Source organism: Bubalus kerabau, chromosome 7 (genome assembly GCF_029407905.1).
Source record: "Bubalus kerabau isolate K-KA32 ecotype Philippines breed swamp buffalo chromosome 7, PCC_UOA_SB_1v2, whole genome shotgun sequence".
Lineage (NCBI taxonomy): Eukaryota > Metazoa > Chordata > Mammalia > Artiodactyla > Bovidae > Bubalus > Bubalus kerabau.
Genome location: NC_073630.1, coordinates 81,488,939 through 81,516,641, shown reverse-complemented (window position 1 = coordinate 81,516,641; position 27,703 = coordinate 81,488,939). Strand labels below are relative to the sequence as shown.

General features: G+C 36.9%; 1 protein-coding gene across 1 annotated transcript in view; it reads right to left on the bottom strand.

The window, feature by feature from the left end:
* The window catches only part of ADGRL3 (adhesion G protein-coupled receptor L3), a 900,477-nt gene that overhangs the window by 361,319 nt on the left and 511,455 nt on the right, over positions 1-27,703 (bottom strand). The gene's annotated exons all lie outside the window — the stretch shown is intronic.

The following is a 27,703-nucleotide window of genomic DNA, read 5'->3' as shown; positions in this document are numbered from 1 at the left end:
TCTTTAATCTTTTCCAGCATCAGGGTCTTTCCAATGAGTCAGTTCTTTGCATAAGGTGGCCAAAGTATTGGAGTTTCAGCTTCAACATCAATCCTTCCAATGAATATTCAGGACTGATTTCCTTTAGGATCGACTGGTTGGATCTCCTTGCAGTACAAGGGACTCTCAGTCTTTTCCAACACCACAGTTCAAAAGCATCAATTCTTCAGCACTCAGCTTTCTTTATAGTCAAACTGTCACATCCATACATGACTACTGGAAAAACCACAGCTTTGACAAGATGGACCTTTGTTGGCAAAGTAGTGTCTCTGTTTTTTAATATGCTGTCTAGGTTGGTCATAGCTTTTCTTCCAAGGAGCGAGCGTCTTTTAATTTCATTAAAGTTAAAATAGAAAACTAAGATAAGTAATATTCTTCTCTATGGCTCCTAATCCTGAATGGTGGGAGGCTCCCTGAATAGTCTTTTGTTGTTCACTCACAAAGTCATGTCCAACTGTTTGCAACTCCATGGTCTGCAGCGTGCCAGGCCTCCCTGTACTTCACCATCTGCCATAGTTTGCTCAAACTCATGTCCATTGAGTCAGCGATGCTATCCAACCATCTCATCCTCTGTTGTCCCCTTCCTCCTCCTGACCTCAATCTTTCCAAATATCAGGTTCTTTTCCAATGAGTTGGCTCATCGCATTAGGTGGCCAAAGTATTGGAGCTTCAGCTTCAGCATCAGTCCTTCCAATGAATATTCAGGGTTGATTTCCTTTAGGATTGACTGGTCTGATTGCCTTGCTGTCTAAGGGACTCTCAAGAACCTTCTCTAGCACCAATGTTTGAAAGCATCAGTTTTGGTCCTCTGTCTAACTCTAGTATTTAGTAATTTTAAATATTACTCCATAGCTAGGAGATAAGGGTATAGATCAGATTGATTTACTCTAGTCTTGTAATCACTCCTGGCTTTCATGTGGCAGAAATTTCTCTGTGGTTAAGTGATGCACATTATAGAATAACTTGAGATCAGTAAATGAAGTTCCATGCTAACAGTATAGACCATCTCAAGAAGAACTCATACAGAAGTTTTGTGAGTTTACAAAGAGAATACTAGCTAAAATTCAAAGACACAGTAATGTACCCTACACATAACCACTATATGCTACAATTATTAGGCCAGTTTCTAGAGAATTCAGAAATGGACAGAAAAAGTTGATAGTGTTTTCTTGGAAACATCTTCTTGCATAGGGTCCTCTGCTGTTTCACTGAGCTTTTGGATGTTCCCACCTATTTTTTTTTTTTATCAATTTTCAAATAATATTAAATACTTTTTGACTTAAAATATTATTACAACTAATTTTTTAACTCACTTCACTGTATTCTTCTACCCTGAATCTTTGCCAATTTTTGTTTTTGAATATTTCTTTCTACTTCTATAGAAACTGGCTCATGAGAATTTTTATTTTGCACATATAAAACTATAAGAGTAATTCAGGAATTTGTATTTTCTCATTAAATTGGTTATAAGCTTTTTAAGGATATTAAGGTTTTCTTTGTAGTTAAGTCTTCAATTTGTCACTGAATATATACTAAGTATAATATATATTTAGTGATATGATATATGCATGCATGCTAAGTTACTTTAGTAGTGTCCAACTCTTTGTGACCCTAAGGACCAAAGCTTGCCAGACTTCTCTGGCCATCAAATTCTTCAGGCAACAATACCAGAGTGGGTTGCCATGCCCTCCTCCAGGGGATCTTCCTGACCAAGGGATCGAACCCATGTCTCTTAAGTCTCCTCCACTGGCAGGTGGGTTCTTTATCTTGTCAAGTAAATATAATGTGACCACATTATTAATAGTATATTTTCTACTTATTTTTTCTTTACATACATCATCAGTATATTAAAAAAGGCACTAAATTTTCAATAGCACAGGGTAGAAGAGATGATTATGTGATAGGTGTCTGGATTAGAAATGAAATGTAGAAGACATACTGTTTTAAAATCATTATCATCTGCTTGGTTCAGAAATTATTTTGTGAATTATAAAAGATATATAGATATAGATATATACACTCAATATTTGAACAAGTAGAATACTAGAGAGTAACATAAGCCAATTAGAAAATGAATATCATACTTAAAACCTGCAGATGTAATACAAACTTTTAGCATTAGGGGACTATCAGAAGTTATCAACTATCTTAACGAAGAAGTTGGACTTCCTGATGCTCTTCTAAATAGATTCCAAGTATATCTGTTTCATATTAATGTAGATATTCTTTACCAACATTCACAATATGCTATTTAATATCAAGCTGAAGAAAGATGACGTGACTAGTTCTTTCTTGCCAAATACTAGAAAATTTAATTAAATAGACATTTGACTTCAACTTGAAAACTAAATAAACTTTATCCTTTTAACTTTATTGACTGACCAAAGTAACACAAAATCATCAGTACTTCATCTGCAATAAGAACTCATATTGGATGAACTTTGTCTCTGTCAAAGATGTGATTACTAATGGAGGTGGTGGAGCCAGACTTAAAATCAAATTACTATGATGTGACAGCTTAATCTCAGACTTAACATAATCTTTATTCTACCACTTTGAAACTTCTTGGTGATTTAATAACAGTAAATTTAAGGGTATAACATTAAAAGCTTTAGGCATGCCAGTTAGAATTCTGGCATGCTAAATTGTTGGTTTGTCTAAAACTATCACAAAAAATGGAATAAATTTTGCTTGGCGCTAAAGTGATCCATTTCCTGTGAAGCTTGAAAAGAGTGAACGTGACAGTTTAAAGGTTAATCTGGTTATTTTGTGTAAGAAACTAAATAACAGTGGCTATATTGAGTTAAAGTATGATAATAGAAGAGCATAAAACAAAAGCATACACTTTCTGTTATTATTCTAATCTTTTCACAAAAGTGAAGATCATTAAACCTCACAAAAGTAAGAATGAAAGAAAAATTGTCTTAAATATTCTCATTCATGGATTCTGGCATTTTTCCCTGGGTTCTAAATTACTCTCACACTGGGACGCTTTCTAAAAATGAAATTATGTAATAGTTTGGGAAGATGAAGAAATTGCAAAGGAGCAAAAGGACTGGAGTATGTTAATTTTCAAGATAAGAACTCACATGTTTCCATGAGTAGTTAAGAATACACTGAAGCTACTTGCAACATGTCTGTGGAAGGATTAGGATCATTGCATTATTCAAAGTATAAGAAATTCAACAAAATAAAATAATAATTATGAGATTGAATTGGTGAGAGTGCTTCAAAATTTAAAGAAATATTGATAAGTCAAAAGGGACAGCTTAGTAAAGAAGGAAATAGTAAATGGTCACAACTATTGTGGAGATATTGAAAAGCAAGTTCTGAGAAAACAAAATTTGACTCAAAGAAAACTTTCATACAGTTTTTGATAAAATATTATCAGTAAATCAGTGGAGGAAAAATATGGTGGGGAAATAGCTACTAACTGCTTAAGGAATATCATTAAGGTTATATATATATATATTATATATATATATTCCATTCTTGTAAAATCACATGTGTATATATAAATGTATAAAGCAACACCTAAAATGGTTGGAACCAAAGATAGTTGAATTTACCTCCAGTTATGGAAACTCAAGTAAATATTACTTTCATCTTCATTTATATTTTTGTAATATTTTTATTAAATGATCACTTATTCTTTATTTATGTAATCAGAAAAAAAAGACAATTTTGATATTTGGCAAAACTAATACAATTATGTAAAGTTTAAAAATAAAATAAAATTAAAAAAAAAAAAGACACTTTGCTGTAGAAGAAAAAGGTAAGCAGACTGGTTTCAATTTAATCCATCAATCTGAAATCAGCCATGGACTGCCCATTTTCTCCTAGATAATATGAGATATGAGCATTCTATGATAGCTGATATTTGATAAACAAGTATATTTGGTCATTACGCAATAGCGCAATAGAGCTTGACATAAATTCTTGAAGTATATTCTATACTGAACTATATACTCTTTTTAAAATAAAATCATGCACTTTAATTAAAAAAAAATTTTTGGAAGGATGAATAATGCCCTCTTTCTCAACTGTCCATACCATAATCCCCTGAGCCTGTGCATGTTTTAATTTTCATTGCAAAATGAACTTTTACAGGTATGATTAAGTTAAGGATTTTGAGATGAGAAGACAATCCTGAGTCATCCAGGTGAGCCCATAATGGGTCCGTATGAAAGAGAAGCAAGAGGGTCAGTGTCAGAGAAGAGACCTGAGGACAGAAGCAGAGGGTGGCGTGATGTGCTCTGAAGATGGAGGAAGGGGCCACAAGTCATAGAATTCAGGTACCCTTTAGAAGCTGGAAAAGTCAAGGGAACAGACTCCTCTAATAGAAATGGATTCTATCAATAACCTTATTTTAGACTTCTGACTTTCACATCTGTAAGGGAATAAAATTATCACTATGTTGCAATAGAGTGGCAGTAGAAAACTAATGCAAGTGTTTAACAATTATTAACAGAAACAAAGCATTATATATCAGATTCAGTTCACAGAAAGACTTGCAAGATTTTTAAAATGGGAATCATACTACATAAATAAAAAAACTGCTATAAGAATAAAATTATATAGCATAAGTGACAGTGATCACCCTACTCACTAATGAGTTTCTCTTGTGTATCCCTTGTACTAACTCAGGTTCCTAATAACGATTCCCACCTCCTGATGGAAATTGTTTTCATGTCAAGCTAACTTCAGCAAACATGACTCTAATTTTTAGGTATCTCCCTAAAGAATAGTAAAACATTTTGCAAAAGATAGCTGATAAAAATTATCAATTCCCAGATAAGAAGCTATTTTTACTAGCCTTTAATAAAATGAACAGAATTCCACAAGTCAAAGGGACCTGTAATAAAATCCCCACCCCTTCTTTCCACCCATCTACTAAGCATGGGAACTTGGACAAAATAAGGACTAAGAATATTTTCCTGTGTTCCTTATTTTTTAAATGGGAACTATACTCCATAAATAAACAAACTGCTATAGGACAAAACCGTTACCAAAAGCAAGTTGTGTGCCTGATGCACAGTGAGACCAAATAATACCAGAATGTCAGAGTCTGGAACAGAGGAGATGGGTGGCTCATGCTTTAAAAAAAAACAAATTCCCGAAAGCTCTAGCAAAGCCCTTTTCTAGGAAAGGTGAGAGATGGGAGTGGTTAGTTGTTGCAAACTTCTTGGTGTCAGATCCTTTGTTCTTGAAGTCAATAATGATGTTTCTGTAAATCTCTACCATTTGTGCATGCATGCTAAGTCGATTCAATCGTGTCCAACTCTTTTGTGACTCCATGGATTGTAGCCTGCCAGGCTCCTCTATCCATGGGATTCTCTAGAACACTGGAGTGGGCTGCATGCCCTTCTCCAGGGGATCTTCCCAACCCAGGGAGTGAACCCCTATCTCATGTCTCCTGCAATGGCAGGTGGGTTATTTACCACTAGCACCACTTGGGAAGCCCCAAATCTCTACCAAACAGAGGTTTTTCTCTGCCCTGTCAAGAAAGGACCAGGTCCTGAGGCAATACTTTCACCTTCTAGGGACTTGGTCCTAGCTAAGAGGAGGCAGATTTTAATTGGTAGCTTCCTCAGGCCACCAAAATGGCTGGGGAGGGCAGTACAGCAGCTCCCACAAACTGCAACCCAGGCAGACTGCCACTGCAGTTAGGTCACAGAGACAGGGATAGGGAAGACATTCACCACTACCTCAATGCCTGGGCCAAGGCCAGTGAGTGGCCTTAATGAGGGCTCTCGAGCCCTGCCGAACACAGCCCCCAGTTTGTCCCCTGAACCCCCAGCTCACATGCTGTTTCAAGGCTGGATGAGCTGGAGGGCGCCAGGGAGAATGCTGGGATCCACCTCTTACCTCACTCTCCATTAAGGCCACCACTTCACCAACCTTTGGCTAAAATCCTCTTCCTAACAGACACTCCTTGGCAGTTGGCTGCTTGTGAGTGTAGTCCACTGCAGTGCTGACCAGAGGCTCAGCATGACCACTAAGGGTCACTTATTGACAGGTGGTTGCCTGTGAGAGGGCTCTCTGTGGTGCAGACCAATGGCTGAGTGGGACCTGTTGCCTGGTAACAGGGTGAGCGGTAATGGCACACAGAAGCAACTGCATGCTAAAGGCTGCCCTTGGCCTTGCTGTTAGGAAATGATACTGTATACAAAGTATTTAGCATAGTGTCAACACTTGGTACTTGCTCAGAGAACAATATCTACTATTCAGGAAAAATACTTCATTTTTCTCTAGCGATTTCTCCCTTTTATATTTTAATTTTGACAAAGAGAAAGAAAATCAAGTAGAAGAGTTACAGTCTATTTTTATTAAACACTCCACAATGTTCTTTCTCAATCGTTTCCTGGACCATCAGCTTCTAAGTCACTCCAGTTTCCACTCCAATCAGAGAATGATCTGCTAAATGTTTCAGAACTATTTGCATCAAATAGTTACCTAGCAACCATCACTAATATAAAATTAGATTTGAGTTTCTGTTAAAGTATACAGTATATACTGAAATAATTCAAAGATAGATGAATACTAGTCCATATCAGAATTTTAACTCTTAAAAACATACTCAGGTAGAATATCTCAAGAGCCCAAATCAGGAAAGTACATTACTATTTCTAGCTTGGGGATTCCCTGGTGGTTCAGCAGTAAAGAATGATGTGGGTTCAGTCCCTAGTTCTGAAAAATCCCCTGAAGAAGGAAATGGCAACCCACCCCGGTATTCTTGCCTGGAAAATCCCATGGACAGAGAGGAACTTTGTGGGCCCCACTCCATGTGGTCACAAACAGTAGGACACAACTTAGTGACTGAAGAACAACAACAGTTCAGAATTGTATTATTTATTTGGTGTTTTCAACAATAGACAAGCTCTCTACCCATATTGTATGAAAGATTAAAATATTAATAGCAAATTTTTATCAAGCACTAATTACATGCCAGAAACTATTTTATTCTTTTGTGTGTATAGCTATTTGAAGAGTCAAAATAACTAATGTAAGTGCTTGCATTGAAAAGATAAATCATATTTTAAAACACTAGATTCATTTGAATATTTCTGGTAAACAGTGAGACTCTTCAACTCTATTTTTCATCAATGAGGCAGACAAGATCCCAGCTTTCTAATACTTAAGTAAAATAAAATGACCTTCATACATTGGTCCCTATTAGTTCTGAATCTTCAGCACTTTCAGAACCAATGACAAATGGGATTTTTAGTGAAGAGTCACTGCCAGTGTTTAAGCTACTCCCTGATGATAAAGAAAAGGCATTTCAACATTTTAGAAAATATCATCTGACACCCCCGAGGAGCAGCAGCTGGTAAGATTCAATCAAGTAATATAACATCATAAACTCTTGAATTTTGTGTTAGAATCAGTGCTAATCACAAATGTAGGCAAATGTTGAAAAATGACTGAAGGACTGCTGGGTCCTAAAGACAAAGGATAGTTTATGTTTTTCACTTTACACTTATCACTCATTCTTTAAAAGAGTAACACATACCATCTGTTGCAGGGCAGTCATTTCATAATTTATGAGATCTGAGCTTGATATTTGAAACTAATTCAATATGAGTATTAGTCCTTGATAATCTCCACAATATTCTTTGACTAGGCAAGCACTTTTCCTGGAATTAAGCCTTGGGTAAATAGCTCAATAAGTAGGATAGAACAGATCAGGATAAAGCCAGAATACAGCCATAAGAAAAGTTTGTTAGAATTTGATGCACACAGCCAACTACCAGTTCAATCAGTACTTGAGAAAACAGAATGAATACAGAAGGTAAAAAAACAAACAAAAAAATCCCTCAAAAGTGTTGTTGCAGAAACAAACGCATTTTGTTTCCAACAAATTTGAATATGGTCTTCATCTGAATTTTTCCTTTTGTCTTGATAAACTTAACAATGAATTTTCTAAGATTAAGAATAGGAAAGAGAGCAAGTTAAGAAAAACAACAGTATAGGAAAGCCTTTTGAGAGAGAATCATTCCTCTCGGCCTTTTGAGAGAGATTCATTCCTTTCTTGTCTCCATAATTACATTTTCTGGGTTTTGTTTGGTTGTTTTTAACTGCAGACAGTTTTTAGAAACTATTAAATCTCAATGTAACTGAGCAGTGAATCTATTTCAAGCTACGTTAAAAACTAAAATGAGAAAGGATTTGCTGCAGAAATTTGGATGTAAATTTGAAAGCTTCCAAAAGTAAATAGTTAGCCTATAGTGAACATAAAAGGAAATGACACACCCCACCTTCTCTAAAAATGTTCACTTATTGGCTTTCTCTAAGTAATTTTGAAATAAATTTATGAGACATGTTACAAGACTTGAAATCAAGCTGTATGCACAAAAGATTGCTCTTTCGTGATATTGAGAAAGTTGGGTTTTTGATGTCTCAATATGCTATCCTAAATTGTACTATGGAAAAGGAAATGGCAACCCACTCCAATATTCTTGCCTGGAGAATCCCGTGGACAGGGGAACCTGGTGGGCTGCTGTCCATGGGGTCGCACAGAGTCAGACAAGACTGAAGCGACTTAGCTTGCATGCATGCATGCATTGAAGAAGGAAATGGCAACCCATTCCAGTAGTCTTGCCTGGAGAATCCCAGGGACAGAGGAGCATGGTGAGCTGCCATCTTTGGGGTCGCACAGAGTTGGACACTACTGATGCGACTTAGCAGCAGCAGTAGCAGCAAATTGTATTAATTATAGGCTATATTGAAGGTAAAGAAACACAAAATAACCAAGTTATTCACATGAGGGCAATTTTGAATTTTGAAATCTTCATGGAAGAATTTTAATTAATATGAGAAACTGAATTAGAATGCCAAATATCAATTAAAGGGGATACATTTTAAACTTGTGTCTTTTAAAGAAGGCCTTACTCACTCCTTCTGTCTATTACTGTTGTTCTGTTGTTCAGTCATGTCTATTTGTGACCCCATAGACTGCATCAGGCCAGGCTTCCTTTAACTTTACTATCTTCCTGAGTTTGCTCAAACATGATCACTGAATCGATGATGCCTCCAACCATCTCATCCTCTATCATCCCCTTCTCTTCCCAACCTCAATCATTCCCAACATCAGGGTTTTTTCCAATGAGTCTGCTGTTTGCATCTGTTGGTCAAAGTATTGGAGCTTCAGCTTCAGCATCAGTCCTTCCCATGAATATTTAGGGTTGATGTCCTTTAGGATTGACTGGTTTGATCCCCTTGTAGTTCAAGGGATTCTCAAGAGTCTTCTCCAACACCACAGTTCAAAAGCATCAATTCTTTGGCACTCAGCTTTCTTTATGGTTCAACTCTTGTATTCATACATGACCACTGGAAAAACCATAGTTTTGAGTATATGGACCTTTGCTGACAAACTAATGTCTCTGCTTTTTAATACACGTAGGTTTGTCATAGCTTTTCTTCTAAGGAGGAAGCATCTTTTAATTTTATGGCTGCAGTCATGGCCTGCAGTGATTTGAGAGCCCAAGAAAATGAAGTCTGTCACTGTTTCCATTGTTTCCTCATGTATTTGCCATGAAGTGATGGACCAGAAGCCATGATCTTAGTTTTTCCTGAATGTTGAGTTTTAAGCAAACTTTTTCACTCTCCTCTTTTACTTTCATCAAGAGGCTCTTTAGTTCTTCTTCGCTTTCTGCCATAAGGGTGCTGTCGTCTTCATGTCTGAGGTTATTGATATTTCTCCTGGCAATCTTGATACCAGCTTAAGCTTCATCCATTACAGCATTTCACATGATGTACTCTGCATTTAAGTTGAATAAGCAGGGTGACCATATACAGCCTTGGCGTACTCCTTTCCCAATTTTAAACCAATCCATTGTTCCAAGTTTAGTTCTAATGGTTGCTTCTTGTTCTGCATACAGGTTTCTCAGGAGGCAGGTAAGGTGGTCTGGTATTCCCATCTCCTTAAAAATTTTCCAGAGTTTGTTGTGATCCACACAGTCAAAGTCTTTAGTGTAGTCAATGAAGCAGAAATAGATGTTTTCCTAAAATCCCCTTGCTTTTTCTATGATCCAATGAATGTTAGCTATTTGTTCTCTGGTTTCTCTGCCTTTTCTAAATGGAGTTTGAACATCTCGAAGTTCTTGGTTCTAGAACTGTTGAAGCCTAGCTTGAAGGCTTTTGAACATTACTTTGCTAGCATATAAAATGAGTGCAATTATGCAGTAGTTTGAAAATTCTTTGGCATTCCCCTTACTTGGGATTGGAATGAAAATTGACCTTTTACAGTCCTGTGGTCACTGCTGTGTTTTCCAAATTTGCTGGCATATTGAGTGCAGCAATTTGCCTGCATCATCTTTTAGGATTTGAACAGCTCAGCTGGAATTCCATCACCTCCACTAACTTTGTTCACAGTGATGCTTCCTAAGGCCCACTTGACTTCACACTCCAGGATGTCTGGCTCTAGGTGAGTGATCACATCATTGTGTTTATCCGGGTAATTACGATCTTTTTTGTATAGTTCTTCTGTATATTGTTGCCATCTCTTCTTAATATCTTCTGCTTCTGTTAGGTCCATAACATTTCTGTCCTTTACTGTGTACATCTTTCCACGAAATGTTCCCTTGTTATCTCTAATTTTCTTGGAGAGATCTCTAGTCTTTCCTATTTTATTGTTTTCCAAGGCTACATAAAACTATTCAGAAATTTAAAGAAACAGAGTAAATGAAGAAAGTGAAGTTGGAAAGTGAAGTCGCTCATTCATGTCCGACTCTTTGTGACCCCATGGACTGCAGCCTACCAGGTTCCTCTGTCTGGGATTTTCCAGACAATAGTACTGGAGTGGATTGCCATTTCCTTCTCCAGGGGATCTTCCCGAACCAGGGATCAAACCTGGGTCTCCCTCATTGTAGACAGATTCTTTACCATCTGAGCCACCAGGGAAGTCTACTAGAATGAGGAAAGGACAGCTCAATTTACATATAACTATACAATCATACTATACAACTATACTCTGAATCTTAGGATGTTTACCACCCCCCCCAAAAAAAGTTTAGATTGCTTCATAATTATTCACTAGCGTTCTTAACCTAGAGCCCATATGTGAAAACTCATATAATAAGGGCTGCACCAATATTTGTTGAGTGAAATAACTGAATGTGGCCAGGATCCACCTGGAGGTGCTGGAGGACACTGACATCCTATCTAGTGTTGGGCTTCCCTGGTGGCTCAGAGAGTAAAGAATCTTCTTGCAACATGGGAGACCCGAGTTCGATCCCTTGTTGGGATCTTCCCTGGAGAGGGGAATGGGAAAACACAGTATTCTTACCTGGAGAATCCCACTAACAGATTTGCCTGGTGGGCTACATGTAGTTCAAGGGGTCACAAAGTGTTAGCCATGACTGAGAGACTAACGCTTTCACTATCTATTGCGATCTATGGAGAAAAATGGGTCTGGAGGTGAATAAACTAGCACTAAAAAGTTAACATCAGTGAGAAACACATGACTCTAAAGGACACAATGCACAAATCCATCGTAAGATTGGGTGTGATTCATGCAATTTCCAGCACTATTCAGTTCAGTTCAATTGCTCAGTCGTGTCCGACTCTTTGCAACCCCATGGACTGCATCACGTCAGGTCTCCCTGTCCATCGTCAACTCCCAGAATTTACTCAAACTCATGTCCACTGAGTCGGTGATGCCATCCAACAATCTCATCCTCTGTCTTCCCCTTCTCCTCCCGCCATCAATCTTTCCCAGCACCAGGGTCTTTTCAAATGAGTCAGTTCTTTGCATCAGGTGGCCAAAATATTGGAGTTTCAGCTTCAGCATTAGTCCTTCCAATGAATATTCAGGACTGCTTTCCTCTAGCATGGACTGGCAGAATATCTCTGCTGTCCATGGGAGAAGACTCTCAAGAGTCTTCTCCAACACCACAATTCAAAAGCATCAATTATTTGGCACTCAGCTTTCTTTATAGTCCAACTCTCACATCCATACATGACTACTGGACAAACAAGAGCTTTGACTAGATGGACCATTTTTGGCAAAGTAATGTATCTGCTTTTCAATAAACTGTCTAGGTTGGTCATAACTTTCCATCCAAGAAGCAAGCGTCTTTTAATTTCATGGCTGCAGTCACCACCTGCAGTGATTTTGGAGCCAAAAAAAAAAAATATATATATATATATATATGCACACACACATATATATATATGCAGATTTCTCAGGAGGCAGGCAAGTGGTCTGGTATCCCCATCACTTTCAGAATTTTCCACAGTTTGTTGTGATCACAGTCAAAGAATTTGGCATAGTCAATAAAGCAGAAGTAGATGGTTTTCTGGGACTCTCTTGCTTTTTCAATGATCCAGTGGATGCTGGCAATATAATCTCTGGTTCCTCTGCCTTTTCTAAATCCAGCTTGAACATCTGGAAGTTCATGGTTCACATATTGTTGAAGCCAGGCTTGGAGAATTTTCAGCATTACTTTGCTAGCGTGTGAGATAAGTGTAATTGTGTGGTAGTTTGAGCATTCTTTGCCATTGCCTTTCTTTGGGATTGGAATGAAAACTGACCTTTTCCATTCCTGTGACCACTGTTGAGTTTTCCAAATGTGCTGGCACATTGAGTGCAGCACTTTAACAGCATCAACTTTCAGGATTTGAAATAGCTCAACTGGAATTCCACCACTTCCACTAGTTTTGTTCATAGTGATGCTTCCTAAGGCCCAATTGACTTAGTATTCTAAGATGTCTGGTCTAGGTGAATGACCAACCCATCGTGATTATCTGGGTCATGAAGATCTTTTTTGTACAGTTCTTCTATGTATTCTTGCCACCTCTTCTTAATATCTTCTGCTCCTGTTAGGTCCATACCATTTCCATCCTTTATTGTGCACATCTTTGCATAAAAAGTTCCCTTGCTATCTCTAATTTTCTTGAAGACATCTCTAGTCTTTCCCATTCTATTGTTTTCCTCTATTTCTTTGTATTGATCACAGAGGAAGCCTTTTTTATCTCTCCTTGCTATTCTTTGGAACTCTGCATTCAAATGGGTATATCTATCCTTTTCTCCTTTGCCTTTCACTTTTCTGCTTTTCATAGCTGTTTGTAAGGCCTCCTCAGACAACCATTTTGCCTTTTTTCATTTCTTTTTCTTGGAGATGTTCTTGATCACTGCTTCCTGTATAATGTCACAAACCTACATCCATAGTTTAGGTACTCTAGCAGGCACTGTGTCTAATCCCTAGAAAAAGCAATTTCCCGTACTTTCTTCAATTTAAGTATGAATTTGGCAATAAGGAGTTCATGATCTGAGCCAGAGTTAGCTTCTGGTTCTGTTTTTGCTGAATGTATAGAGCTTCTCCTTCTATGGCTGCAAAAAAAATAATCAATCTGATTTCAGTATTGACCATCTGTTGATGTCCCTTTATAGAGTCTTCTCTTGTGTTGTTGGAAGAGGGTGTTTGCTATGACCAGTGCGTTTTCTTGGCAAACCCTGTTAGCTTTTGCCCTCTTCATTCTGTACACCAAGGCCATATTTGCTCATTACCCCAGGTATGTCTTGACTTCCCACTTTTTCATTCCAGTCCCCTATAATGAAAAGGACATCTCTTTTGGGTATTAGTTGTAGAAGGTCTTGAAGGTCTTCATAGACCATTCAACTTCAGCTTCTTCAGTACTACTGCTCGGGCAGACTTGGATTACTGTGATATTTAATTGCTTGTCTTGGAAATAAATAGAGATCATTCTGTCATTTTTGAGATTGCATCCAAGTACTGCATGTTGGACTCTTTTGTTGACTATGATGGCTACTCCATTTCCTCTAAGGGATTCTTGCCCACAGTAGTAGATATAATGGTCATCTGAGTTAAATTCACCCATTCCAGTCCATTTTAGTTTGCTGATTCCTAAAATGTCGATGTTCACTCTTGCCATCTTGTTTGACCACTTCCCATTTGCCTTGATTCATGGACCTAACATTCCAGGTTCCTATGCAATGTTGCTCTTTACAGCATTGGACTTTACGTCCATCAGCAATCACATCCACAACTGGGTGTTACTTTTGCTTTGGCTCCGTCTCTTCAGTTTTTCTGGATCTATTTCTCCACTGATCTCCAGTTGCATATTGGGAACCTACCAACCTGGGAAGTTCATCTTTCAGTGTCCTATATTTTCACCTTTCATACTCTTCATGGGGTTCTCAAGGCAAGAATACTGAAGTGGTTTGCTATTCCCTTCTCCAGTGAACCATGTTTTGTCAGAACTCTCCACCATGACCCATCCATCTTGTGTGGCCCTACACGGCATGGCTCATAGTTTCATTGAGTTAGATAAGGCTGTGGTCCATGTGTTCAGATTGGTTAGTTTTTCATGACTGTGGTTTTCAGTCTGTCTGCCCTCTGCTGGAGAAGGGTAAGAGGCTTATGGAAGCTTCCTGATGGGAGAGACTGACGGAGGGGGAAACTAGATCTTGTTCTGATGGGCAAAGTCATGTTCAGTAAATGTTTAATCCAATTTTCTATTGAATGTTAGTCTAAAGAGGATGCAGAGTAGGGAATATGTGCTAAAAGAATGCACAGAATCGAGGGTAGATGAGAAAATTTGTTTGATGTGTCTTAGTACCACTTTGGGTTCAAAGAGAACAACTGCATAAACTAGCACTGGTTCAAGAGCTAAATCAGAGGACAGATTGCTCTGTAACTAGTTCTAAGAAGGACTCAAAATCCTGAGGTGATTAAAAAAAAAAAAGAACAAGAACGAAGACAAAAAGTCTTGTCTGTGAATCTGTACTGACAGTCTAGAGCAATAGAGATGGCTAGGATACCCAGGGCTTCCTGGGATAAATTAAAAGCGTAACAATTCTAAGTCCAAGCACACCATAGCACTGATTGTCAAAAACTTCAGAAATGGGTGAAATGTCACAACCATCTGAATTTTAATAGCTATGATATTCTCAGAATTTAATATATATACTGGGAATTTAAGTTAATATGGCTGTCACTGGATAAACCTTTTTATGTATATTTAATTTTAATTTTCACAGACACTATATGAATTGATTATGATCCCTACTTTCTATGTGAAAAGACTCATTCACAGAGCAATAAAGTCATTTCACTAGAAAACAGCTATTAATTAGCAAAATCAGAACATAAATTCTAAGGTTCTCACTCTGTTATAGTCTCATGCTTGAGAGAACTGGTAAGGGAATGGAAAATGTGACAGGACCTGCCATGTGCCTAAGTAATAATTAGAAATATGTCATTGCCATGAAGAACACTTGGAAGGAGCCACTTCTTCTGTCTCTATGTCACTTATTATTCTATCCTGCATTGGTTTCTATTCCAACTGAAGTATAAAAGCAATTAGCACAGAGGACAAAATATATTATTAAAACACAATTATAAAAACAAAGGAATATTGAGTTCCTTTCCCTTTCTGATTCAATGTTAATATGATTACTCTAAGGATGACAGAATTATGAGACGATTATGGTTTCTTGGAAGTTAGAAAACAATCATATTTATAATATTGGGGGCATTTAGATATTGTGCAAAATTTTGAAGATAATTAGGTTTCTATTGGGCTTCCCTTGTGGCTCAGATGGTAAAGAAACTGGCTGGAATTCAGGAGACCAGGGTTTGATCCCTGGGTCAGAAAGATCCCCTGGAAAAGGAAACAGCAACCCACTTTAGTATTCTTGCTTGGAGAATCCCAGGGACAGAGACTGGCAGGCTACAGTTCATGGGGTCACAGAGTCAGACATGACTGAGCAACTAAGTGCTGATAAAATGGAATTAAATTAATACATGCAGAGTTGACTTGGAAGTCCATAAATAATGGATTTAATCCAAATATTACAAGTCAGTTACTATGAAAAATTCTTCTTTGTTTAAAGTACAAGAAAATTTAAATGGAAACTCACTGCATTTATTCACCATATCTGATTAGCTCATATGTTTACCATAAACCACTTATTCACCCATTCAATATTTTTGTTGCCTATTATAAGCAGTAGATATATGTAATACATTAAAATTGATTTTTTGAACCATTAACTTGACTTTGGTTTGCTTTAGGCTTGCTATATTCATAGAATTAAAATGATATCTGTCTATAACAACATGTTATGCATCTCATATCCAGCCAGTCCATGGCAGAGACAGTTTCCATGTTTACCTTTTAAAAATATCACTAGAGAAATACACAACAATCTTTATTCAGAAAATAAAACTGTCGTCACTAGTTTATGTCATAAGTAAACAATGTTTTTTTTTTTCCAAATATGTTAATCATGTCAGAAAAAAATTCTAACAGGTTATACTTAGTATCCTAGTGGTGCCATAACAAAATACCACAAACTTGGTGATTTTAAACAACATACATTGTCAGAAGTTCGAAATGGGTCTTAAGGGCTAAAATGAAGTGGTCAGCAGAATTGTGTTCATTCTGGATGCTCAAGGGGAACGTCTATGTCCCTGTTCTTTCCAGCTTCTTACAGGACACCTGCATTCCTTGGCAGTAGCCCCTGCCTCCATCTTCAATGTGCATCCCTCCAATCTCTGCTTCTGTTGTCATATCTCTTCTTTTGAATATTACTTATTACTTTCTTTTTTAAATTTTATTTTTAATTGGAGGATAATTGTTTACAATGTCATGTTGGTTTCTGCCATACAACAAAGTGAATCAGCCATAAGTATATACATGTGCCTCTCCTCTTAAACCTCCCCCTACACCCCACCCCATCCCACCCCTCTAGTTTGTCACAGAGCACTACGCTGAACACCCTCTGTTATATACCAACTTCCCACTAGATTTATTTTTCATATAGTAATGTATATGTTTCAGTGCTACTCACTCAATTTTTCTCACCCTCACCTTCCTTCACTATGTCCACAAGTCTCTTTTCTATGTCTGTGTCTCTATTACTACCTGCAAATAAGTTTATCAGTACCATTTGTTTCTAGATTATATATATATATGCATTAATATATGATATTTATTTTTTGCTTTCTGGCTTACTTCACTCTGCCTAACAGGCTCTAGGTTCATCCACCTCACTAGAACAGAATCAAATTCACTCCTTTTATGGCTGAGTAATATTGCCTTGTATATATGTATATATACATTTTTCCCTTTACTAATTACACATTTTACTGAGGTACTATTATGTGAAAATTTTAATATTTGGATTAAGTACTTTCTACACAATTATTTTTTCTGCTTTCATAAAATAAATGATTATAATACAATAATATCCTTTCACAGTAATTCAATTGATTTTACAAGAATTTAGAAAAAATTTTTCTGAAAAATAAACTCTGAAGATCTCACACATCATATTTGCTATAAGATGTTCCTAGTAGCAAACACTTTGGAAAGAAAACCTTCACTTTCACATGTTTTCACTACTTTTTTTTCCATATGCTGTATATTTTAAAAACAAAATGTTATATTCCATGTCTCTTTAAACGTCATGTTTATGTTATTCAATTTGAGGGTCTTATAAAATTTTATTTGAATTAAGGTTAAGTGCCTTAGTTATATAATCTTACTATTTCAAATGAAGTAAGTGAGCGAGCATGGGTAAGTTAACCTCTCAAACTGTAAGTCTATAATAACAGTTTGCTTCCTAAATCAAATACTTTCCTAACTCTCCAAATCCAATTAATTTTAAATCCTTGAAGAGTTGATTCATTGGAAAAGACCCTGAGGCTGGGAGGGACTGGGGGCAGGAAGAGAGGGGAAGACAGAGGATGAGATAGCTGGATGGCATCACCGACTCGATGGATATGAGTTTGAGTGAACTCTGGGAACTGGTGATGGACAGGGAAGCCTGGCGAGCTGTGATACATGGGGTCGCTAGGAGTCGGACACGATGAGCGACTTAACTGAACTGAACTGTAATTCATCTTGTTTACTGATAATTAGCATCATGTTTACATTTACATATTATTCAGTTCAGTTCAGTCACTCAGTCATGTTCGACTCTTTGCGACCCCATGAATTGCATACCAGGCCTCCCTGTCCATCACCAATTCCCGGAATTCACTCAAACTCATGTCCATCGAGTCGGTGATGCCATCCAGCCATCTCATCCTCTGTCGTCCCATTCTCTTCCTGCCCCCAATCCTTCCCAGCAACAGAGTCTTTTCCAATGAGTCAACTCTTCACATCAGGTGGCCAAAATACTGGAGTTTCAACTTTAGCATCAGTCCTTTCAATGAATACCCAGGACTGATCTCCTTCAGAATGGACTGGTTGGATCTCCCTGCAGTCCAAGGGACTCTCAAGAGTCTTCTCCAACATCACAGTTCAAAAGCATCAATTCTTTGGCGCTCAGCCTTCTTCACAGTCCAACTCTCGAATCCATACATGACCAATGGAAAAATCATAGCCTTGACTAGACGGACCTTGGTTGGCAAAGTAATGTCTCTGCTTTTGGATATGCTATAGAGGATGGTCATAACTTTCCTTCCAAGGAGTGTCTTTTAATTTCATGGCTGCAATCACCATCTGCCATGGTTTTGGAGCCCAGAAAAATAAAGTCTGACACTGTTTCCACTGTTTCCCCATCTATTTCCCATGAAGTGGTGGGACCGGATGCCATGATCTTTGTTTTCTGAATGTTGAGCTTTAAGCCAACTTTTTCACTCTCCTCTTTCACTTTCATCAAGAGGCTTTTTAGTTCCTCTTCACTTTCTGTCATAAGGGTGCTGTTATTTGCATATCTGAGGTTATTGATATTTCTCCCAGCAATCTTGATTCCAGCTTGTGCTTCTCCCAGTCCAGTGTTTCTCATGATGTACTCTGCATATAAGTTAAATAAGCAGGGTGACAATATACAGCCTTGATGTACTCCTTTTCCAATTTGGAACCAGTCTGTTGTTCCATGTACAGTTCTAACTGTTGCTTCCTGACCTGATTACAGATTTCTCAAGAGGCAGGTCAGGTGGTCTGGTATGCCCATCTCTTTCAGAATTTTCCACAGTTTATTGTGATCCACACAGTCAAAGGCTTTGTCATAGTCAATAAAGCAAAAGTAGATGTTTTTCTGGAAATCTCTTGCTTTTTTGATGATCCAGCAGATGTTGGCAATTTGATCTCTGGTTCCTCTGCCTTTTTTAAAACCAGCTTAAACACCTGGAAGTTCACATTTCATGTATTGCTGGAGCCTGGCTTGGAGAATTCTTAGCATGACTTTACTGGCATGTGAGATGAGTGCAATTGTGCAGTAGTTTGAGCATTCTTTGGCATTGCCTTTGTCTGGGATTGGAAAGAAAACTGACCTTTTCCAGTCCTGTGGCCACTGCTGAGTTTTCCAAATTTGCTGGCATATTGAGTGCAGCACTTTCACAGCATCATTTTTCAGGATTTGAAATAGCTCAACCGGAATTCCATCACGTCCACTAGCTTTGTTCGTAGTGATGCTTTCTAAGGCCCACTTGACTTCACATTCCAGGATGTCTGGTTCTAGGTGAGTGATCACACCATTGTGATTATCTTGGTTGTGAAGATCTTTTTTGAACAATTCTTTTGTGTATTCTTGCTACCTCTTCTTAATATCTTCTGCTTCTGTTAGGTCCATACCATTTCTGTCCTTTATCGAGCCCATCTTTGCATGAAATGTTCCCTTGGTATCTCTAATTTTCTTGAAGAGATCTTTAGTCTTTCCCAATCTGTTGTTTTCCTCTATTTCTTTGCACTGATAACTGAGGAAGGCTTTCTTATCTCTCCTTGCTATTCTTTGGAACTCTGCATTCAGATGGGAATAATCTTTCCTTTTCTCCTTTGCTTTTTGCTTCTCTTCTTTTCACAGCTATTTATAAGGCCGCCTCAGACAGCCATTTTGCTTTTTTGCCTTTCCTTTCCATGGGGATGCTCTTAATCTCTGTCTCCTGTGCAATGTCACGAACCTCTGTGCATAGTTCTTCAGGCACTCTGTCTATCAGATCTAGTTCCTTAAATCTATTTCTCACTTCCACTGTATAACCATAAGGGATTTGATTTAGGTCTTACCTGAATGGTCTAGTGGTTTTCCCTACTTTCTTCAATTTAAGTCTGAATTTGCCAAGAAGGAGTTCATGATCTGAGCCACAGTCAGCTCCCAGTCTTGTTTTTGCCGACTGTATAGAGCTTCTCCATCTTTGGCTGCAAAGAATATAATCAATCTGATTTCGGTGTTTACCATCTGCTGATGTCCATGTGTAGAGTCTTCTCTTGTGTTGTTGGAAGAGGGTGCACCACCTAGGGAGCCCATAATGAACCAGATACAATACCAAAAGGAATGGAAATTACACGAAGTAGCAAAGAACAGACCCTGTTTAAAAGGTGCAGCACACACTCAGCTCTGGTCTGCAGTTGCTCAAGGTAATACCAGTCAAGTGTTCTCCAGACTTAATGTTAAAACTGACTTGTTGATATCTGAGAGGCCTAAAGAAATCCCCTGCAGGCTGTATTTAGCACAGGGCAAGCCCCGGGATTTGGTGATGGACAGAGAAGTCTGGCATGCTGCAGCTCATGGGGTCGCAAAGAGTCAGACATGACTGAGTGACTGAATTGCACAGTCTACTGAGGAGTTTGCTTCTTTTTAATTACATGTAGGCTCTTTGACAACTCAATTCTCCTTCCTTGGAAACAACTGAATTTCATGCAGTCCTGATGCCCCAGGCCTTCCCTGGTGGCTCAGATGGTAAAGAATCCACCTGCAATGCAGAAGACCCGTGTTTGATCTCTGGGTTGGGAAGATCCCTGGAGGAGGGCATGGCAACCCACTCCAGTATTCTTGCCTGGAGAACCCTATGGACAGAGGAGCCTGGAGGGCTACGGTCCATGGGGTCACAAGAGTTGGATGCAAGTTAGTGACTAAACCGCCACCACCACCAGTATTCTTTTCTGGAGAATTCCAGGGACAGAGGACCCTGTCAGGTTATAGTCCATAGGGTCGCAAAGACTCGGAAATGACTGAGCAACTAACACTGATGTCCCAGTAGAGATCTTTACAGGACTTAGATTACACAGACCATTTTTGGAACTGATTTATCCAAACAAAGAGTCCTTGCTGTCCACTAACACTCTCTAGATCACTGGATCTTATTTTTTCAGACTTGAGTTTTACCTTTTTCTCTTTTGATTCTGGAACTATTACTGTGCTATTTCCCAACCCTCTCTCCCCACAAAAGACTGTTTTTCAACTTAGTCAAAATTGTTTTTTGCAGATTGCAAACAAGTATTTCTAATTAATGTATTAGTTAATTACATTAAAAATAATTTTCTATCTTTGTGTTCCTCACTGTGATGAGTATCAGGACTCAATCCCAGCATAGAGCGACATCAGGATTCCTACCCTGCCAATCTATGGCTTCATTTCCTGTCACTCTTGTATTTTGTTTTTATACAAATACCGAACTGTTTTCATTTTATATTCACCATAACAGTTTCTTATCTGTCATTGCCCCATCAGCCCAAACTGATTGCCCTTCTCACTAAAGTCTGCTCATTCTTTAAGGTTCAGCTCAAGGGTCATCTCTTTCAGAAAACCTTCCCTAAAGAGGTACCCACCCGTTACAAACATCAAACGCTATGAGACAGGCGTATCTCCTCGGTGCGCTGTGAATATGAAGTGCTCAACTGCTTTCAGTGTAACTTTGGGGACCTTGAGTCTCATTTGGCTAAATTCCTCAACGACAGAATTTTTATCTTAGCTTTCTACCAACTATTTAGCACAGTGTCTGGTCTGCAATATAAACTGATTGAGGAAAGCACTATAAAAGAGGGAGATCTTAAAAGCAACTGATATCATCTAGTTGAAACTAATTTCCATAAAAATGTGAAGCAGTTAGACAAAAGTATGAGAGAATTTTGGGTGAGAACTCCTAAGAAAGTATATAGTCCACTCGTCCTTCCTGTTTTTCAAATGTATAATAGCAATTTTTATGAATATTTCATATTTATTATATACAATAAAAGTTTTAATTAACTGCTAAATAATCTGACTTACAAAAGCTTTATAAATTGTATGTTAGGTGCAAGATACTGTCAAGTATAGAGAAAATATTTAAGAAAGAAACTAGTGGGGAGAAAAAGGAGAAAGGAAAGAAGAATTTCTTTTAAGTATCATTCTAAAAACAGAATTTAGATAACTGATATTCTTCTTATAGAAGGATAATACTTGCTATATTATAAGAAGGTATAAAATAATAATATGGAAAACAAATGGGTTGCTAGTAGCATTCTTGAGGCACTTCTCAGGCGGCACTAGTGGTAAAGAACATGCCTGCCAATGCAGGAGGCCTAGAGACACCAGTTTGATTCCTGGGTTGGGAAGATCTCCTGGAGAAGGAAATGACCACTCCAGTATTCTTGCCTGGGGAATCCCATGGACGGAGGAGCCTGGCAAGCTATAGTCCATAGGCTTGCCAAGAGTCGGACATGAGTGAAGCAACTTAGCACAGCACAATATAGAATTCTTGAGGGATATAGTAACAAACATCAAATAACTTGGAGAAACTAAAATTAATATATATATATTTTTTTACCATAGATCTTTCCTTTGAGTTAATAAGGTCTGTTTTGTAGATAAGAGTTTCTTTTATCATTCTAGCAATGAACATAATACTTTTATCACATTTCCTTTCTTCTTTCAATCATTCAATACATATTTATTGAATATCTCCTATGTATCAAACTGGAAAATGTACTGAGCCATTGGAAATCAAATTATATCTTGACATTTTTGGATATTTAAAAACTTAAACCTATGGGTTAATTTCAGTACAATGAGCTGTAAAATATATAAAGATTTACTTACATAATAAATACCAGTAGGAAACCAATGTGTGCACATTTTAAAATATATACTCAGTGCACATTTTAAAATATATACTCAGTTAAACATTACTTGTCAAATATATTTGTGTGTGTGTTAGTAACTCAGTCATGCCTGACTCTTTGTGACCCCATGGACTTCAGCCCACCAGGCTCCTCTGTCCATGGGATTTTCTAGGCAAGGACACTGGAGTGGTTTGTCATTTCCTTCTCCAGAGTATCTTCCCAACCCAGGGATTGAACCTGGATCTCATGCACTACAGGCATATTCTTTACCAACTGAGCTACCAGGGAAGCCCTAAAATATATTGAGTTACTTATAATTAAATATTTAAAGGCTTTGTTCACTTTAAATGTTGAAAGTATGGCATTTTTTCAGTTAAAAAAAGTAGATTATATAATTAATTATGAATATTAATTTATGATAATGCCCTTTTTGCAAGTCTTTCTATAAAGCCAATCTTATACATAACTCCAGATGGCTAATGTGAATGGTGAAAAAGTCTGTAAGTGCTATAAAATAAGACTGGTTTAACCAAACACTTGTTTCTAGTACCTCTCCAATTGTGTGCTTCCCACATCTATCTCCTAAGAAAATCTACCAGAGGAGAAGATTACTAGAATAAGTAAATTGTGCTTTGTATTTTTAAAAAGAAGAAACAACTGAATAGAAAAGCTGGACTGTGAGAGAAGACAAGCACTTTTTGAGTGTAATGTGCGTGAAATTGCATGCCTTGGAAGAAAGACAAATTGTCAGCAGGATATAAAGTAAAGATATTTTTGCTCAGAAATACTCTGTGTAGGTGGTTAGTTGTTTTATTGTTTTCTTTCTAACTCAAGTCATCCCCGTAAATTGGCTAAATGAAGGAAGCTCTACTTAAAGATGCTTACAATTTTTTATCCAAATCAGGCTAGAAGTCATGGGGTAGGGTGAGAAGAAGATGAGAGAGCAAATATGTGGCACTGGTAAAGGCTGAGGTTTAACCTCTTGAATATTTGGGTCATCTCTTGGAGAGAAAATATCACAAAGGAGGAAAATCAAGTCGCAGAAGGAAAGGCAAAAGCTATAAAAGCCACCACAGTGGAACTAAGGTGTAAGAGCAACAGAAAAAACATTAATTCATCTTACCCCAAAACAGTACCTATAAAACCAAACAAGAGAATATAAATAGTAGGAAAAAAAGATTAAATCCAACTTTTACAATCTGAAAAAAAAACTGAGTACAAGATATCCAAAAAACTCGGTGTAGGACAATTCAGTAGCCTCACTACACTGTTAACAATTACTCATTTTCCTTATTTTATTTCCTACTGTCATCTTTTCAAAAGAAGTCATAACATTTGATTGATTCAGGCAAAGGTCCTTTTAAAACTTATTGCTCAATTATCCACCTATTAACTGACTCCTAAAACTCTGTGCAAAAATTATTGCAAACTTATCTTAGATATTTTCAACTTTCTTTCTCCTATGTGATACAAGAGACTTTGTTGAATTTTTCTATATTACCTCTAATATGTTTATATATAATTAATATTGATATGTTTTATACATAATTTTGTTTTCCCCTGTATTTCCATATTCCTTCTTTTCTATATTTTAACAAGAAAAAGCATCACCTTAAAAATCAATATTACCATGGAAAAATACAGTGTGTGTATACATATAATATATATATATACAAATAAATATAAAATATCAATATTTTCCCATACATCAATATTAAGATCAAAGCATTCATAAATATAAAATATATCACCACATACATTTTAAAATATCATCTTAAATTCAAAATTAAAAAAAAATTAAAATGGAAATTATAAAACTACATGACCAACAGAACCTAACAGCATCTCTTGTTTGGTTGTTTATTCAGTGGTACAGCTAGAAAAGTTTAAAATATTAATATTGAATCCTAAATATGAAGTCTGTCTTCTACTAATACAATGAGGTCTTTTAACAAGCATTTTAATTAAGTACAAGGATTTTTTTTTTCTTATAATGCAGGTAATTTAAACAACTTTTAAAGTTACTATGTAGGTAAGAGCCTCATTCTAAATTGTGGGTAGTATTTTTAGAGCGCAAATTAGTCTTTGCCATAAAGCTTCACTAGGTGTTTGGGAAAATAAAAGTTTGCAGCGATTCACCTGCTTTAAGAGAATAATACAAACCTCTTAAAAGTAAGTAGCAAAAGAACTGAGAAAAAGGGCCTGGGTTCTTGAAGCTCTTTCTTCATCACGTGCCATTACTGTACTGATGAAAGTTGAATATTGAACACCACTGAATAACTCATGAAAATATAAAGGGGAAAATCTATGTGTGGAAGTAGAGTTGGGTCCTTCAGAACAAATATTACAAACTGACTCAACTCTTGGCTCTGCCATTTTCTAGCTATTCTACACTTTATAAGAAAACACTCTACTTATCCTACTGAGTTTGTTTCTTCTTTAGTAAAGCTGTGACACACATATCTAACAGGGAGGAGATTGTGAGAATTAAATAAAAGAGGCTATGTAAACATAAATGGCTTCCCTGATAGCTCAGTTGGTAAGGATTCCATCTGCAATGCAGGAGATCCCGGTTTGATTTCTGGGTCAGGAAGATCTGCTGGAAAAGGGATAGGCTACCCACTCCAATATTCTTGGGCTTCCCTAGTGGCTCAGCTAGTAAAGACTCTTACTGCAATGTGGGAGACCTGGGTTCGATCCCTGGGTTGGGAAGATCCCCTGGAGAAGGGAAAGGCCACCCACTCCAGTATTCTGGCCTGGAGAATTCCACGGACTGTGTAGTCCATGGGGTCACCCGCAAAGAGTCCTATAACCAGTGTAGTAAATGGCATGTAGTAAATGTTAATAAATGTCAGCTCTTTTTATAAGTGAATATTTTTATTTTTGGGAAAACAACAACAACAGTGCTTTTTTATTCTGGAGAAAAGTAAAGGAGCTTATCATCACCTAAATCAGGACTTGTAATAGTCTCCCACTGACGCATGCTAAGACCATTCTAAGGGGAATATATTCTAAGACCTCAGTGGATCCCTAAAACTGCAAATAGCTCCGAACCCCAAATATACTGTTTTTCTTCCTATACATATCTATGATAACATTTAATTTATTAATTAGTCATAGTAAAAAAAAAATCCATATTTCCAGCATCACTCCTCGTGCACTTTGGGGCCCTTTACTGAGTAAAATATCGGTTACTCGAACACAAGTACTATGATGGCATGACAGCTCTCATCACTAGACAGCTGAAGTGATGACCCAGATGCCTACTAAGACACTAACAAGTGGGTAGTGAATGCAGTAAGTATACTAGACAAGAGGATGAGTCATGTCTGCGGTAGGACAGCAGATTTCATCCAGCTACCTATAATGGCATATTATTTAACACTTACAAATTGTTTATTTCTAGAGTTTTCCATTTAATAATTTCAGACTGAGGTTGACGACGGGTAACCGAAATCATGGAAAATGAAACCACAGATAAAATGGATGACTGTACTATAGATGAGGGAAAGTTGGTAAGGTGAGATTCAAAAAATTTTAACAGCTTACCTAAGCTAAAAATCGGGATTTTTGTTAAATTAGCCAGGGCCCTGCTACCTGGTCATTTTTTTACTAAACTATCCTACCTTTCAAACGAGTCACTCTATTTTATTTTATGGTTTTCAACTTCTTTTGGATTCTTTTCTTTTAAATTCAAGTTAAATTTACTAAATGAATTTCTAGTTACTCATTATACTTTTAACTGAAACAGACTGAAGATACTTTAAACAAACATAATCATACTATATCATATAAATTAAACCATGTATAACCTGGATAGTGGTTGCACCTGTGTTTATAATTCTTATTTAATGAAATAATCAGATAAATATTCTAATATAGTATGGACATACTTCTAAAGTAATCAGTACATTTTTAGGATTATCAGAAATCTGTAAATACAGGATATTCAGGAATCAAATTGCCCAACTCTAAGAATTTATAAGAGAGAAGAAATCTGTGATAAATCACAATCCTTTTATACAAATGTGTGGGAGCAAGTTCTCATTTATATCAAAATGATTTAAGAAAATGATTTTTTCAGAATGAGTTTGGCACAGGATTTTGGAGTAGTTATCCTCAAAGAAATTTGGAAAAAGTACATAAAATTGAAAAACAGCTATGAAATTCTTTAATTCTTAAAAATTGTGTAAAAAAAACAATATTCAACAAGCCTTCTTCAGCTTTTATGTTTCAAAAATATGAATTTAAGTTTCTTAAAACTGTCTTTAAAACTGAAGCACACCTTAATTCATACTTTTAAAAAATGCCTTTGGAAGTAGCTATTCTACATTTTTCACACAGATATTATTATTATGCAATCCAAGTATAATTGTCACAGTTCTAAAATAGACTACAAATTTTAGTTCTTTAAAATATGACTGATGAACAATAAATGGTCATTCAGCTTTATATTTTTATAGAATGGTCAGTCCCTGGATATAACAATATAAGATGGGGTACCTCAACTGGGATTTCAATAAAACCTATATACTTATGCTTCTGTATAACAAAGTTAGCCTATAAAACTTCACTAGATATACTTCTAATCAATCACATCTAAAATAAACAAACAATGGAATTTTCTTCTGATTGCTTTCACTATTACTTTTACATTTAAATTCATTTCTTGCTGGCCAAATTTCTCTCTATTATCAGAGTATGCACACTTAAACAGCTCATAAGCAACACACTGCTTTTTATTTTTTTAATTTAAATTTATTTATTTTAATTTGAGGCTAATTACTTTACAATATTGTATTGGTTTTGACATACTTTTAAAATAAACAGAAATGAGTGAAGCCTAGAAATACCTCTCAGCACGGTATAC